This window comes from Leopardus geoffroyi, chromosome X, assembly GCF_018350155.1.
Source record: "Leopardus geoffroyi isolate Oge1 chromosome X, O.geoffroyi_Oge1_pat1.0, whole genome shotgun sequence".
Classification (NCBI taxonomy): domain Eukaryota; kingdom Metazoa; phylum Chordata; class Mammalia; order Carnivora; family Felidae; genus Leopardus; species Leopardus geoffroyi.
Window position 1 is genome coordinate 11,312,934 of NC_059343.1, and position 12,039 is coordinate 11,324,972.

Sequence of the window (12,039 nt, forward strand, 5' to 3'; positions counted from 1 at the left end):
GGTGAATTCAGTGCATCTGCTCCACACGTCTTAGACATGTAAATATTGTCCATCACCGCAATCTGTTTCTAAGCAAGGGATTCACCATTTTAGGCAAGTTCTGCATGGCACAAAAGAGCTCAACGAATATGCATGATTGGATGACACTGAAGGTGGTAAGACAGCAGAGCAGAGGGTCGCTACCTTAAGACTGGAAACCCATCCTCCTATTGACTTGGTTTTCTCTCTCCTCACTTTCTCTTTTCCGTGGGCCACAGAATTATAGAATAGCAGAAACCGTAAAGATGATCCTCTAAGCCTTTTCTATTTCCAAGAAGGAATCTGAGGCCCAGGAAGGTGAAATGATATGGTCAAAGCCAGACAGTGGCAAAGCCAAAACGCACATACCCGGCAGCTTCTCACTGCTCTCTCCATCACAGCCCCGCTGCCTCCTCTTTTTTTTTTATATATATATAATCCTACAGGATTGATTTCCACCAAGGGACTGAGATTGATCATAACTCTCTGAAGCAGATATATACAACTGATGTATTACAAACTGGTGTGCTCAATGAGTTCTACCAAAATCTTTTCACATTTACAATTTATTGTTTTTACTAGTCTGTACATTTCCATATTGAAATATAATAATAATGCTCCCTGATGGCAGGGACTTTTATTTCTTCAAAGAGCTTGCATATCTATTTTTGTCATTTTATTCAAGAGGCTGTAGGATTTCTTTTTAATTACCAACGGACTCCTGCAGGCTAGTATCTATTGCAAATAAGTATCTAATTATTAGCGGTGATTTGTGCTTCTGGCTTTTGTGGTGAGGAGAAAGGCATGGAGCTGACTTGCATCGAAATGCTGCGAAGCTACAGGAAATAGATACAGTGGAGGCCAGCTCTTTGGTAATTTACAGTAACAAAAAGTGAGATCACTAGCCCAGCCAGTAGCTTTTGTATAGTTAATTCTCAACCTCTCGTTGACCTGGAGCTCCTTTTCTTGTTTTCTCCTCCCCACATGTAAGCTGGAAGTTGACGGGGGCCTGGAATTTTTCCATTTCAGTTTTACATCGAATGGCATGAAACACTAGGTAGCTGATTGGCTTCAGGAGCTTTAGATGAGCACGCACCAGGCACTCATGTGCCCAGAGTCTCAAGCCAAGAAGGGAAGGTTTCTGTCAAGGTTCTATCATGGAGACATCCTCACTGGCCTGCTGCCTCCACTGTGAGCTCACATTCAAGTACAAAGCCAATGCTAAACCAGGCCAGAAGTCAGGAGTTGGGTGGTGAACTTCTCATCTAGCACCGACTCTGCCATTCAGTTACCATCTCACACTATGTCCTCACCTGTGAAACAGTTTTTTTTCCTCCAGCAAAAGGACACTTGTTCTTATTCCCAGGATGTAGCATCCCAGTGCTCAAAGGATTCAAGTGGGCAAGCCCAGCACAGGGAGAAGTCTCTTTGTACCCTGAAGTCATCAAAAGATTCTAGGCTTCTCTATAATAGCAGGTTGAACCGGGCCCCTCAGACCGCCACCATTTTGTAGCCCAGAATCACCCATTCCCCAGCTATCTTACTTACAGATCATCTCAGAAGTTGGCCTCAGTCAGGGGTATACCATCATGATTGCGGTGGGAGGGTGAAAAAGCCTGCACACATTCAACACCAGCCTACCCACTCACTCCAAGGTTCTGAGTTTCAGAAATGGTCAGCCTGAGAATTTTGGCCAATGCTGCCTTTCTAATCTGACCTCCTCATCCTACTCTAGGGAGCACTGCCAACTTGGAAATCATAAGCCACCAAGCCCAGTCTAGGAGGTAGGGATGCCTCAGCTTTTCCATACTCCTTCCCCCATCAAGCCTCCTCCCTGGGAAACAAGATAGAAAGCAGGAGAAAATCTTTATCATCACTATAAGTCACAGCCATCATTTCAAGGCCTTTCACTCAGCCTTAGTCCAAAGGACAAGAATGGACAGGGTTTTCTTTGTTTTAAATTTTTATTTTGTGGCAGAGGGAGAGGGAGAGAGAGAGAGAGAGAGAATCTGTTGGCACAGAGCCTGATGTGGGGCTCGACCTCATGAACTGCGAGATCATGAGCAGAAACCAAGAGTCAGACAGTTACCCGACTGAGCCACACAGGTGCCCCAAGGACTGTTTTATTTAACTGCTCCTCCTTCTCCTTCCTTGCTCACAAGTATGAAATTTGAAGCTGGGTGGGGTGGGTAAGGGAAATAAAGAAGTGGAAACAGCACTAACTGCTGACTGAGAAAGCAAATCACAACCAGGGTGGTTAGCTTTCATCTTTAAACATTTATTTTCATAGTATCTCTGCGGCTGCGGGCGTGACTGTGCTGCCATTTCTTACTTGCCTGGCCCACTGTGGGCACTTTTTCAGCTCTCTTCCACATCAGGTGTTGTCATCCGGTGAAATCATCATCCGGGAGTAATTCTCCTGATTCACTCCCCAGAGAGGGAGGCTCCCACAGGGGTCAGTGAGCATGGAGTAAAGCCAGGTGGAGGTGAGGCGCGGTCCAGCCACACTTCTGCTGCGTGATCTCGGCAGTTGATGAGTAAACTCAAGTTTTCTTATACTTAGAGTTGAGGAAACTCCTGGAGTCCTGGTGTTGCAAGCTCTTTGTTGATGGTGGCAGGGGTTTGTTGTTTGTAACAGCATCTATCAGCTCTCTTGACCTCCGTCACGACACATCCGTTGTGCTCGCTGCAATGACGTTCCGTTTCATGTGAACTTAGCTGATGTGAATTTGAAATAGGGCCATGTAAAAATACTAATAAAGTCTTCATGCACGCACGGAACATGAAATACAACAAATTCTCCTTTACATTCATTCCTCCAGGGAAAATTGCCTTGAATTATGCAAGTTTTGAATTACATGATGTCTTCAGGAGCTCATCCCTGGCAAACCAATGTGACTGAGGGTCTGCAATCTGCCAAATGAGCGTTAAGATTTACATAAAGTGTCTCATTCAATCCTTCAGTGATCCCATGACACTGGAATCCTTGAGCCCTTACTTCAATAGGAGGAAACTGAGGTCTTTCGTTTTTTATTAAAAAAAAATTTTAAATATCTTTGAGTGAGAGAACGAGAGAGAGCGTGCAAACGAGTGGGGGAGCAGCAAAAAGAGGAGACACAGAATCCGAAGCAGGCTCCAGGCTCTGAGCTGTCAGCACAGGGCCCGATGCGGGGCCCGAGTCCATGACCCGTGAGATCATGACCTGAGCCAAAGTCGGACACTCAACCAACTGAGCCACCCAGGCGCCCCAAGGAAACTGAGGTTTTAAAAGGTTAAGTAATTCCCCCAAGTTCATTGGCTGTTCAGCAAGAATTCAAATCCTGAATTGGCCTGGCTGTTTCTTTTCTTTCTTTCTTTTCCATCTTCATATTCTCCCCCAATCTCTCTCTCTCTCCCTACCACCCCCCCGCACAGTGACCACACAAATATCTGTTAAGTGGAGGATCATCTCATTATCCCCCCAAAAGCTGGTGGTTGTCTTTCTTATACTGAGATAATCCAATTGGCTCTTTTCTTCATTGGGGTTGTTTTTTACACTATTGGGCAATTTGCTCCTGGCTCCCACTCCCTTCTCATTTCTGCCCTTCTTTGAGAATATACTGCACTTGTTTCAACACTGAGGGTGCAGCTGCAGAAAACTGACTCTGGGAGAAATGAGTATTTCTGCCCTTGAGCTGAGAATTTAAGGAGGCAAGTGCAAACACAAGCACAGGGAAGATGACACCCCCTCACCTGGCTTCCTCCCCTTCCTCCAGATGCCACTCCCTCCTCACCTTGGCCTCCTCCCCAGATGCCTACATTTGCAGAAGGCTGAGAGACTCGGGGGTGCCTTCCTGCAGGGTGTCCCTTTGGTGCCTCTAACAGTGGATATCATCTAATACTCCTTGTATATTCTGGGGCTTCCATGTCTACCCTTCTCTCAGCCTCTCCATCCACAACAACTTATGCAGGAAGTTGGCCTGCTTTGGCCAGCTACCTTGAACTGTTTCTCTGAGCACCATAACGGAGAGAAACTGACTCACCTTTGGAAATGATATCAGCTCTCTAGGCCTGTGTGCCACCCAACGCACTAACTGGTCCCTGAAGGTTGTTCAGGTCCTGTCCTTAGGAAAGTTTTGTGATTTAAGGAGTACCATTTGTAACTAGTAGCCTCCTGCGGATACCAGGCTTGGAGGCACTGCCACCCAATGGCTGTTTCTACAAACAGCACATTCACAAGAGTTTACTCCATATTTTACCCAGAACCCAACAAGAGCATGAGACATGGAGAGAAAATGGGGTGGGGTGGTGACGCTGGGATGGGCCAGGTGCTCAATGCTGCCACCATCCCTCTCTGTCAAGGAAATCTGATTTTCCTGGCATTCAACGGCAGAGGTGAGCTCTTTAATCGGGCCATAAAAATGGCAACTTGGCAGCGAAGTTATAAAGATAAAATTGTATAACACCATGAATCTTTGGTACTAGGATTAATTTGAATGCCTATATTTTTTCTGATGATATTTTTATATGACTGAATATAGGTAAGAGTCAAGACAGAATATCAAAGCCAAAATTCTCATTTCCACTATTGTTGATTACTAGCTGTATCAGATGTGGACATGCATTTAATAAAATTATTTTCTCCCCCATAAAATGGGGATGGAGAGGACGGTGGTATACTTCACGGCACTGAATAAAAGACAAGTTCATTGGCATTACCAAAGGCTTCTCTTCCATGTAATGAAAGCACAAGTCAGGCTACTGTGACCAACAGGTAGCCTCCATGTCAACAGCTACATTAACCAGGGTTAATTAAAAATCTGCTTTCTAAATTAGATAAGAAGAAACTGTACTGTACAGAGCAGAAAAGCTTCTTTTCTGGTTTAGCAACAGTTTGTATGTATAGTTTGTGAATAAACATTGACTCAAGCAGGTGGCTGTGGGAGACCATTCCACTTAAAGAAAGAAAAATATCTTAGTATTTTCAGATTGCTCTAGGAGTCCATTTTGTCTCTTTTCTATTAAAGAAATACTACTTGGCTGATCGTAGTCATCTTTTCTCTCCTGTAGAGAGCTTCTTTCCTCCATATGTGTTCATAACTAGCCCTCCTTGGTTGTCTGCCGGAGAAATGTCACAGCTTTCTGAGGTCAGCCCAGAAGCTGAGAATGTGGATATGTTTTTGTTGACAAATTGTCAGATGAGCGTGACTTGCCCACAGAGGATGGAGAGGGCATCCAAGCTGTAAGGACAGTAAGGCAATCCTCATACAATGATGATTCACTCCTCTGTGCTGAGGCTAAACCCTGGGTAGAAAATGGTCCAACTCCTAAACAACCAGCCTCATGACAGGGAATATGGTGATGTTTTTGAAAATGAACAAAACAAATTATGGGACTAAAGTAAATGAGTTCATGGCTTGATTTTGCATTTTGAAACTGATCTGAGGATATAATAAAAAAATTAACTCAAAAAATTCCAAGACAGTGTTGAAAAGAACATTGAGGCAAAATACATCAAAGAAAGGTCAATATGATGCCAAAACAAGTGAGCCATCAGGTAAACTCCGCCATCTAACTGATGTGTTCAAATGTCAGATAAACGTTTACTTAGTGCCATGAAAACCTAACCTACTTGACTGGCTCTATCTTTTCACCAGATAGATTTGCCAACTACATAAATTGTGAAGTCATGAGAATAATACATATTCTTCTTTCCCTTAGTGCAAATAAAGAGTAATCTGGATATCATCACGTATAAAGACCAAAGCTAATTTTTTTTTTTTCCGTTTGTGTTGTCCTTGTTTTATTCTGGTAGCTGATCCTTCATATGAAGCATGGATTGTGAAAGGAATTTGAATTTATATACAGCTTGGATAACTCATCCATCAACAGAAACTATGGGGCACTTACTATATGCTCAAAGGCTTGTCCTGGGTGGCGTAGATACAAAAGACATTACTGGGTCTTTATCCTCCAGTATCACATACTTTAGTTGGGTGGATAAAACATGCATACGTGAAGCAAAGACTAAACCGTATGATCTTATTAACCTTAAGTGTATAACAAAAATTCTAAAGATGGGCAAGACCACTGTTGACTACAATAGGCAGAAAAAGAATCACCCTGGAGATGGAATTTGAGCTACTCCTTGAGGAATTATCTGGAAATAAACAAGTACAGGAATAGCAGGAAGAATTTCTATGCTGGGAGAAATATATAGACTAGGTGTTCTCAACCTTAACACTATTAACATTGGGGGCTGCATAATTCTTGGTTATGGGGATGGCCTTTGGTTTAAGTTTATTTATTTACTTTTTAGAGGGATGGTGTGTGAGCAGGGGGGAGGGGCAGAAAGAGAGAGAGAGACAGAGAGAGACAGAGAATCCCAAGGAGGCTCTCAACTGTCAGCGCAAAGCCCGATACGGGGCTCGAACTCACGCGGCGAGATCATGACCTGAGCAGAAATCAAGAGTCAGATGCTTAACCGACTGAGCCACCCAGGTGCCCCATGGAGATGGCCCTATGCATTGCTGGGCATTTACAGCAGTTTTCTGGGCCTCTGTCCACTAGAAGCCAGTGGTAAAACCGCACTCTCCAGTGGGGAGAACCAAAAACATCTTTGGACATTGCCAAATGTCTTCTCAGAACAACATCACCCCCAGTTGAGAACCACTGGACTAGATATAAATACCTGGGTTTTGGGAGTTTTTGCTTTCTCCATCACAGGGTTTATCAACCTCAGAGTTATCGACATTTTGTGTTGGATAATTCTTCATTGTGGGGGTTACCCTGTACATTCTAGGACATCTAGCAGCATTTCTGACCTCAACCTTCGAGACACCAGTAGCACCCCCCCCCGGTTGTGACAACCCAAAATATCTCCAGACATTGCCACATGCCCCTCTGTGGTGCAAAATCACACCCATTTATGAACCACTGGGATTCTCAGTAGGAATGGACTTGGCTCCCTCAGGTGTAAGCAGAATTGCTTAAACAAAGTACAAGGTTCACGTTAGGAAAGAGTGGAATAAGATTGATTAACTAGGGTGGACACATGCTGTGCGAGATCTTGGATACTAGAGCCTGTAATAGGCAGCCTCGGCAGTTCTTAAGCAGATGTGCTGCAAAATGAAATTGGTGTTTTAAATTTAATCTTGCAGAAGCAAAAGGATAAAGTGCCATGGGGAAGAACTGAATACAGGGAGGGGGGCTCTGTCAGCAAGTTATAATAACCAGGTTTAAGTGTTGATGGCCAGGGTTGTAGTGACATCTTTAAAACAGAGATAAAAGGGTAAACCCAAGGGTGCTTTGCAGAAAGAAATGGTGACCTTTTACAACAGATTGAATACTAGAGACTAAGGCAAGGAAAGAACCAATGGTGAAACTCTGTACGCTAGTGGGAAGAAAGATTCGAATGAGATGAAAGGGAAGGAGGGGCATTTAATGAGTTTGATTTTGCAAACACTAACTGCAGGCATTTTAGAATTAGCACAGGAACGAGAGGTGAGAGGTCAGGACTGAAAGATGGATTTGGGAGTGTTGGAAAAACAAAACCCTTAAATCTCTGTGGCGCAATACAATGAAAGTTTATTTCTCAAACTATGCTCCGCTGTAGAATGGGTGGCCCTGGGTCTCCTAGAGGCCCCAAAGTGGCATATATCACTCCTGCCCACTTTCCACTGGGGATCCTACTGGACTGGCAAATCTTACCTTACTGGTGTCCCAAGAAAAGGAAATGGAATTCATAAGAACTTGGCATGTGGTGGGCCAGATTTGATCCATAGGCCATAATTTGCTGTTCCCTGACATATGGGAATGATGCTTCCTGGCACAGTGTGAACAGGGTCCTCTAAAGTGTAATTTGGGAAGTATCAATATACACCTTAATTATCCTTGGATCTTCTTCCCCACCTCCCACCAGCACCTATAACAGAGCCTTCCACGTAGTAGGCCCTCAATATTTATTTTTCTGAATTAAATATGCTTGGAAAGATACCAACTCAGTGAGTCATAATAGCATTTTGAGAACTTAATTACCTTTGAAAACTATTTTTTGCAAGATTGTACTAAAGTAGCTCAGGAAGCAATCATGTAAGCCCAAGAATCATAAAAAGAATGTGACAGGGGAAGATGTGAGCTAACAACATCTAGGGATGAGCAGCCAAAGAGAGAGAATCTGACATCAGAGCTGGGTAAAAGCAACAAAAAGGCATTTCAATCCTCAGAGGTCAGCACCGAGGGACATCATATCATATGTAATAGATGTCTCACAACACCTTCTAAATCCGTGTGAATAATGCATTTATTTAATGCCGGCACTTCAATGTTGGAAAGATGTTCATGATTTGGAGGAGACTCAGAGGCTAACCAAAATGATTAAGAGACTGAAAGGACTCATTTATGAGCAGCTATAAAAGAAGCCAAATACGTGCTTGGCCTGCTGGTGGCTGGAACGAGACGGGAAAAAGGTTTACAAATTACTAAATGCTATAAACACCAGGAAGGGGAGGAATGATGGTCAGCTCTATTGGACTTAGCTCTTGGTACGGACATATCTCAGGCACTGACAAATTCCTCTCATTATTGGGTCTTAAAACATTTACGGGCCTTCTGAATAATATATAACTGGGGAATGCTGTGATTGGTAATGTTCTATTATTACAAGGGAACAGGATTGCTCCAGAAGAAAAAATACAAGACAAATGATTGCTTATTAAGGGAAGAAACATTCCAGGCATGCTAAGTGTGCTGAGAGAATTAAAATGCACTAACGGTCCACTCCTAGAAATATCCAATACATGCAACTATGGGTAATGTTATACAGCACAAAACTGCTGAAATTTAATACAAAGATGGAAAGATGGCCAGATAATTTCTTCATTCCTTTTGTCATTCAATCATTGATTTCTCCATCCATCCCACGTATGTAATGCTTACTCATTATTTGCCAGGTCCTGTGCTGGTGATACAAAGATTAATAATACACAGAGCCTGTCCAAAAAAAAGTTTATGGTCCAGTGGTGGGGTCGGAAGTTCATGGAGTGAGAAGGAACAGACAGGCTCAATAGAGGATGATGAGAGAGCAAAGAAAAGTGGCTCCTAACCCAGATGGGAGAAAGTAGGAAGGTTGGGGAGGCTTCCCAGGTAAGCCGGCATCTGAGTCAAGTCCTGAAGGATTCTGAGAAGTCTGTAAATCAGAAAGAATGGGAATAGGCATCCTAGGTGGGAAGGGTTATAGATTCGAATCACTAGAGATGACAAAGCGCTGGACCATTTTGTCACACTGTATGTGGGATTGACCAGTAGTTCAGGTTGACGGAGACACAGAGTGTAAAGCAGGCGGTAACCTTAAAATAATCATTGGAGGGGCACCTGGGTGGCTCAGTCGGTTAAGCGTCAGACTCTTGATTTTGGCTCAGGTCATGATCTCACAGTTGTGAGACTGAGCCCAGTGTCAGACTGGGGTGTAGCCTGCTTGGGATTCTCTTTCTCCTGCTCCCTCTGCCCCTCCCCCACTACCATGCACATGTACGCCCTCTCAAAAAAATTATAATAATAATTGGAATATATTAGAATTATGGGTGATTTTTATTTTCCTTGATTTTTTCTGTCTCTTCCAAAATTGCTCCATTAACAAAGTCACACCTTTATGTAGACAAATAATTGTAAACATTTATATAGCACTTCTTCTGTGCCAGATACTATTCTAAGCACTTTGCATATATTAAGTGATTTTATCCACATAACTCTGAGATAACTATTATTGTCCCTATTATACCGACAAGGACAGGAGGCAGAAAGATGTTAAACAATTTGACAAAGTTATAAAGCCTCTGTTTTTACATCGGCTGTGTTGCTACTAACTTTAAGTTAGAAGTCTATTTTCATATCATTTACTTCCATAATCCCACTTTAAAAATTGATCTGATAAAGAATCAGAGATACAGCCAAATATTTTGGGAGAAGAATGTTCATAGCCTCAAAATTTACCATAGCAAAAAAATAGAACTATAAATCACCTATATGTCCTATAATACAGAATGATTAATCATGGTATGAACTATTATGCAAGCACACTTTAGAAGAAAGTTAAATGAACTATCAACAATAGCCAAAGTATGGAAAGAGCCCAAAAGTCCATTGAGGGATGAATGGATAAAGAGATGTGGTATATATATATATATATATATATATATACAGAATGGAGTATTCTTCGGCAATCAAAAAGAATGAGATCTTGCCATTTGCAACTACATGGATGGAACTGGAGGGTATTATGCTAAGTGAAATTAGTCAGTCAGAGAAAGACAAATATTACATGACTTCACTCACATGACGACTTTAAGAGACAAAACAGATGAACGTAAGGGAAGGGAAACAAAAATAATATAAAAACAGGCAGGGGGACAGAAGAGACTCTTAAATATGGAGAACAAACTGAAGGTTACGGGAGGGGGTGTGGGAGGGGGGATGGGCTAAATGGGGAAGGGGCACTAAGGAATCTACTCCTGAAATCATTGTTTCACTATATGCTAACTAATTTGGATGTAAATTTTTAAAAATAAAAAATAAAAGTAAAAAAAAAAAAGAAGAAAGTTAAATGATGTAAGAAATGCTCACTAAAAAGGACAAAGAGAAATGTAAGATACAAACTGCACTGGCATAATCCTAGTAGTGTGTTTGTGTGTGTGTGGAAAGGAAATCCACTAGTCATACTGGGATTCAATTCCAATCTTTTTTCTTTTTTTAAAGTTTATTTCTTTTGAGAGAAACAGAGACTGCAGGAGTGGGGGAGGGGCAGAGAGAGGGAGAGAGAGAGAATCCCACACAGGCTCCATACTGCCAGTGCAGAGCCTGATGCAGGGCTCAAACTCATGAAACCATGAGATCATGACCGGAGCGGAAACCAAGAGTCAGACACTTAACTGACTGAACCACCCAGGCGTACCTCCAATTCCAATCTTAGTTCTTTCCTTTAATTCGCTTTGCGACCCTGGGTAATAATTTAACCTCTCTGTATTCCAGTTTCCTCATCAGAAAATGGGGGTAAGGGGTGCCTGGGTGGCTCAGTTGGTTAAGGTCCGACTTCGGCTCAAGTCATGATCTCACTCACTGCTTGTGAGTTCAAGCCCCGTGTCGGGCTCTGTGCTGACAGCTCAGAGCCTGGATGGAGCCTGCTTTGGATTCTGTGTCTCCCTCTCTCTGTCTTTCCCCAGCTCACACTGTGACTCTCTCAAAAGTAAACATAAAGAAAAAGGAAACGGGGGTAATACAGTTGTTGTAGTGGCTACAAAATTAATACAGGTAAAACGCTTACAATACAGGCTGGTAAATACTCAGTGTCTGTATTAAAAAAATTGGAAACCCTATTTAAAAACTAGAGCTACACATTCAATGGTACACATTCAAGCTAGCAGTTTGATAAGACTTTGTAGTCTGGGGTCTAATAGGTTACAACACCATCTAGTTATTTTTAAAAAATAATTGGAAGTGAGATAAAGGGCACTTTCCATTCCAAGTAAAAACTATTTGCTTTCAGAATCTGCTTTCTCAAATTTTAAGATATACTAAACACCCGACCAACAAATGAAGTGTTTTAAAGTTTCCTTTTTAACCAGATACTGTCCTAAGACTAAAGCCCTGATGTTTTATTTGGGTCGAATATTCTTGAATTGTGACAGTTTTAAACTATTTAGAAATGTGCTTTCATGTCTGGATCAATCGAGGGATGGAAATTACAAACTGGTTTTTGAAGGGCCCAAAGCCATACATAGCCTATTTCTCATCAAGGTTTTGGAATTACCTTAATTATACTAGTTTTTAAATATTAAGAAAAAAAATAGAAGGAAATAAGCAATTTCAAAAGTTTGTTTTTTCTTTTTTTTTCATTAAGCAAATTCTTGTGGTGCTCTTCAGAGCTGGTCTCAGGGATGAGGTGACCGAAGCAGATGGGCTATACTGAGAGCGAAGGAACAAGGGCCTGGGGCCAGGGGCATGTCACTTTCACTGCTTGGCCCAGAATCTGCAAAGTGGAATGGAAAA

General features: G+C 42.3%; 1 protein-coding gene across 3 annotated transcripts in view; it reads left to right on the forward strand.

Annotated features, from left to right (window-relative positions):
* GLRA2 (glycine receptor alpha 2) overlaps window positions 1-12,039 on the forward strand; it is a 173,447-nt gene that overhangs the window by 123,704 nt on the left and 37,704 nt on the right. The window lies entirely within an intron of this gene.